This window comes from Paramormyrops kingsleyae, chromosome 25, assembly GCF_048594095.1.
Source record: "Paramormyrops kingsleyae isolate MSU_618 chromosome 25, PKINGS_0.4, whole genome shotgun sequence".
Lineage (NCBI taxonomy): Eukaryota > Metazoa > Chordata > Actinopteri > Osteoglossiformes > Mormyridae > Paramormyrops > Paramormyrops kingsleyae.
Window position 1 is genome coordinate 8,304,895 of NC_132821.1, and position 5,278 is coordinate 8,310,172.

General features: G+C 46.2%; 1 pseudogene; it reads left to right on the plus strand.

Moving 5' to 3' along the window:
- Nucleotides 1–4,816: 4,816 nt before the first annotated feature.
- LOC140583227 (U2 spliceosomal RNA) lies at nt 4,817–5,049 on the plus strand (annotated as a pseudogene).
- Nucleotides 5,050–5,278: the final 229 nt, after the last annotated feature.

Genomic DNA, 5,278 nt, shown 5'->3' on the forward strand with positions numbered 1-5,278 from the left:
AGCAGCGCGGCAGCATCAGCAGGGGGAACTGCGGGCGTGGCTGCTGGCGAGCAGGGCAGGACGGGCAGGTCAGGCGAGCAGGGCAGGACGGGCGGGGCAGGCGTAGCCGCTGGCAGAGCGGCAGAAGCTGCAGCAGGCGGTGCCGCTGGCAGAGCGGCAGAAGCTGCAGCAGGCACGTCCGGGGAAGGCAGGTCCAAGATAGGCGCCAGGATCGGCGCCGGGCGTGCTGGCGCTGCCCCTTCAAGGGCCTTGGGGATCCGGGGAATCGAATCCCAGACGGCCCTGGCCCCTTTCAGGGCTAGCCGTGTTCCCTGGAAGGGGGAAGTTGCCTGCGATGGCAGGATAGCAGCAGCCAGACAGGCATCAGGCTGTTGCGGTGCCGCGGGCAGAGAGGCGGCAGCTGCAGCAGGCAGCGCAGCCGCGGGCAGAGAGGCGGCAGCTGCAGCAGGCAGCGCAGCCGCGGGCAGAGAGGCGGCAGCTGCAGCAGGCAGCGCAGCCGCGGGCAGAGAGGCGGCAGCTGCAGCAGGCAGCGCAGCCGCGGGCAGTGTGGCGTCAGCAGCCGTTGTTGCTGCAGGCGGTGCCGCGGCGATGTCATCCCCGGCGGGGAGTAAGGAGCAGGCCCCCAAGAGCAGCGTCGGGGCGGCTGCTTCCCCTTTCCCCTTCCGCTTCTTCTTCTTCTTGCGGCTGGGGCATGACGATTGCGGCGGGGTTGCCTCGGAGAGGGCGAGCGGCTGAAGCCGCTTCTCCGTAACCCTGTCGACGAGCTGTCGGAGGTTCTCGCGAACCTCCGCCATGACAGGCGCTGCCGTGAGCGGGGTTACCTCCTGAAGGAGGGTCCCGCTTTTACTGGCTAAGTCCAGTAGTCCGGAGTCCTCCCGGACCTCCGGCTGGTGGAGCCAGTAGAGCACCTCGCGAAGCAGATCGACGCGTTGATCATCGACCTGCGGAGGTGCGTTGTGGAGATCCGTCATTCTGTTGCGTGCGGTGAGCGAGCGAGCCGGGAAACAGGCGAGGCAAGCCGAGAATGCAGGCAAACGGGGTTTATTCGGGCAGACAGGACCAAGACAGCGACAAACATCAATGACGGATCTGGGGTAACGTACTCAGACGCGGACTAAATACAGAAGACAAACCAAAATAACAAGGAACAGCTGGGCACGATCGGGAAAGCACACGTGGATAATGAGGGGGCGTGGCACACATCGGGAGCGGACGGAGCGGATCATGACAATTTGGTTTCTATTGAAAAGGCGAAAGTGTTCTAAAGATGTCTGATAGTGTGTTCGAGATATTGAAGCTAAAGCCTAATGTTTAAGAGTTAATATATTTCCCGAATTTATAACATGATACAGCTTTCTAAGTGAAATTTAAGTTGTCTATTTTGTTACAGTTTGACCACATATACAATACGCAGATACCAAATGCTCCTGCAGAGATGTAGAAAAGGTGACATTAGTACAAAGTCTGTAATTTGTGAGTTCTGCACAAAGGAATTAAAAGGAAAGAAACAACAACTATTCTAATGTTATCTTTGTCGGTAACAGTGTCCTTGCCTTTGGAAGCTAAGAGCGTCGTATTTTCAGGGAGAGCCCTGTAATATTTAGTTTAATAAATTGTTTTTATTGATAAACCTTCATACTGATAATCCTCTTATAGTGGTCCTGAAAGAAAACATGACTGAAGATATTATCCATTTTAGTACAGACACATTTCACGATTCAGTAACCTGACTTTTCCAATAGATGGCAGTGTAGTACTTCGACTAAGACGTGCTATGGAAACGGAAAGCTGGTTTTCCATTTTAAACGTTTGTCTGACTGAAATTACCACATGTTGTACATATGTAATCGTACTATACATCTAACCTTCAGCGTTGTATTACCTACCTTAATTATCTGCAGCAATAAAACATGTACGCGTAATTGGACAGCTGCAAGTTAAGCAATCTGTCTGATTTTACGTTAAAGTAGGCATGGACGGACAGTAAGATGAATGCAGGAGAGACCTGTGAATAAGCTGAAAGTATAAATAGAATTAGAATACAGCTTCACAGTACTTATATAACCCAGCACAATTTCGAATATCATCACAGCTCCCTGAAAATTAACAGCTATCATTATAGTACAAATAAGCAGTTATCCAGACATCCCGAGTCTCCCGGAAGTTCCGGGAGTCTCCCACATATTGACCGCGACTCCCTGATACCCGCAAATTGAATAAAATATCCCGGAAAGAAGAGCAAGTAAACAAGAGCATGCATACCAGACAGTAGCGTGTGCATCGCGCACTTGAGACGCGCGCGTACGACGGAATGAGCGTGAGAGAGAGAAAGAGAGAACGTGCATATGTGTGGATCCCTGCGTGTGTGCCTGTAGCCCGTGCTAGACAGACAGCATCCTGATTGGTTTACTTAGCAAAATAAGCCAATCAGATTTCAATGCGGGCGGGCTTTTATTTAACTTCTCGAGGACCGAAGTTATCGGTTCAGTGGAGCATCATGACAGAGGGGGAGTGCCCCAAAAAACGGAAATATAAAACGTATTTCACTTCAGACTACACAAAAGTGTATCCTTGTTTAATAAGGATGAAAATAATGACAGTGTTGCGTGCTGTACTGTTAGCAACAGTGATTTCAGCATTGCTCATGACGGTTTAAACGACTGTAAAATGCATGTTGAGTTGAGTTTAACAAGTGTCATTTCATGTGCTGTATTCAGGTCTACACTAGTTAGACACTTGGTTAGTTGCCAATGCTGTCATGAAAGACTCCTTGAAGACTTTTGTAAAGTAGCAATGGAATATAATTAAGGAATTTGCATAAATGGTAAAATAATCTACTTATATTATTGTCAAAATAATACATAATATTGACCTTCGTAATTTAGTGCGCTGACTAGAGGAAATTAATGAAGAAATTAAACTGTGAAATCAAGTTTGTTGAAGTTACATCTCACTCCATGTCGGGCGGTTGGGGGCACCTCCCTGAATTGAGTTTTTGCAGGTTGGGATGTCTGAATTATTCTACCTAAGGGAAGGGAGGGGGTCCTGGCTATGAAAGTTGGGGGGCGGCGGCAGACGATCTCAGAGGCAAGCTGCTGTCCACCCAAAAATGCAGGCCCCTCATGTAAGCTCACATCCACCCAAATGTTCCAACCCCAGAGGCAAGCTGCTTTCAACTCAACCCCCTGACCCCAGAGGTAAGCTCGCTCCCACCCAAACACCCTGATCACAGAAGTAAGCTGACATTCACCCAAACCCCCAGCCCCCAGAAGGAAGCACCCATCTACCTAAACGACCTACCCCCAGAGGTAAGTTGACATCCATCCAACTGCCTTGATCCTAGGCAAAGCTGCCCCGGTTCGTCTAGGTGGTGACACTCCATCCTACAGGGTTGACGTGATGCACTTTCCTGAAGCACACAGAGGACACTTTGGGTTTTAGGTAAGTGTGCTTTGTTTTTCTGTGTGTGTGTTTTATTTGGTATGGATTTTATTTAATGGCACGTAAAGATTTTATTGAGCACTGTTTTGGTTGATCACTGTAGCACTTATTCATCAATATTAACATTATTAACATTTATTAGCATTTTATTTGATCTGTTGTGCTGTTTATTGTGCGATTAACCTATTTTATTCCCAAGCTTACTGATTTTATGTGTTTTGGGAAGGTGTAAATGCCGTTTTAGCCCAACCCTTGTGCAGAGCTTGGAAGTCTGCGGATGTGTTCTTTTTTAACCCTCTGGAGTCTAGGGGTAGGGGACACACTTTCACTAACTGGGGCAAGCTCACACATTTCATTCAATATCATAAACTTAATTCCTGGCAAATAAATTATTTCTTATATATTTGGTTTGGCAACAAACTCATCTTAATCTTAGTGTACTTTGTAAATATGTCAGATTTATGTGAAGTTTGTAATTTGACATTCAAAGTATAGACATTGCAAAATGCAGTTTGGAACACTTGCAGAAACATTATAAAAGTACATAGTAAGCAACGCTGGCAGTCTGTCTTGATCCCAGATATCTGATCACCAAAGTCTTGGCTACATGAAGATGACTAAATGGTGTAGTTGCAATATTCATTTGGATAAATGAATAAGAAAAACCTAACTCATGTAACTATTTCTGGCTCCTTTCATTGAATATTTAGCAACTTTCATGTGTATGAATGAGCCATTGTCACTTGGCCACGTCCCTACCCCCCTTTTATGGTGCTGATGGAGATGTATCTGGATCGCGTTTCACCGTTGTGCTGTTAATCAAATTACCATGCGAATGCGATCTGAATACACGCTAATGCGGCTATTTAGAATGTGAATAGCGATCTTCGGGTGACAGCGGTACTACATGCCCCCGAAGCAGGTAAAACAAAGTAAGGTGACATGGTTTAATTTTTTGCCGATTTAACCTAATTTTTAAAAGTTTAATACTTCCGACAATGGACGTTTTGAAAAGAAGACAGATTACGGATTTAGTCAGCATTTTTTCATGTTTCTATAATAAGATTTCAGCGAGTTATGAACTGAAATACACGAGAAAGATACACGGCATTGCCGACGATGCCGTCGACTCCAGAGGGTTAAAGGTCTTAACTTTTTAATAGCATGCATATAAGGTGACATTTTAATTGTTTTATTGACCATATAATTGTAATTAGGTTTAAATGGTGTATAATTGTATTTGCTGGTCTTATTGCCCTTTTCCTGTTTTATGGGTAATAGTTCTGCAGGTAGTTCTATTTGTTTAATATTATCTTTGAAAGTTTGATTGTACTGTGTTGGCATGATTTGCATAGTGTGGGAATGTTTCAGCCTTATAGATTGTGATTATGTGTAAATGTTAGTAGTACAAGCATAATATTTATTATTCATGTATTTGAGCTGATTTACATTTTGTTTTGGTATGAAAAGGTTATTTTGATACGTCCCCCATGGAGGGCACCACATATTAAACGGATTTTTGGAACAGGGAGCCGGAAGTGGGGCTTGCCCCGTCTGCTCCAGGCATCGACCCGGTATTGCAGTGCTTCCGGGAACGGTGCACCTCTACTGCCCCCTGTTGTTGAAAGGCAGAACTGACTGACTGAATGGGTGACTAATAGACTGAGTGCCTCTGGATGGCCAACTAATTAGCCGCATGTGGTGTGAGGGAGGGGCCCTGTCCGTGCGCGGCCCCCATTTCCCGCCGTTTTTCTTTTTTCTTTTTTTTTTAAAGTAAGGTGACACGCTGTCGCTTGTGCGGTGGGCAGCTGTGCTGAGGTAAGGCATGATGTCATCT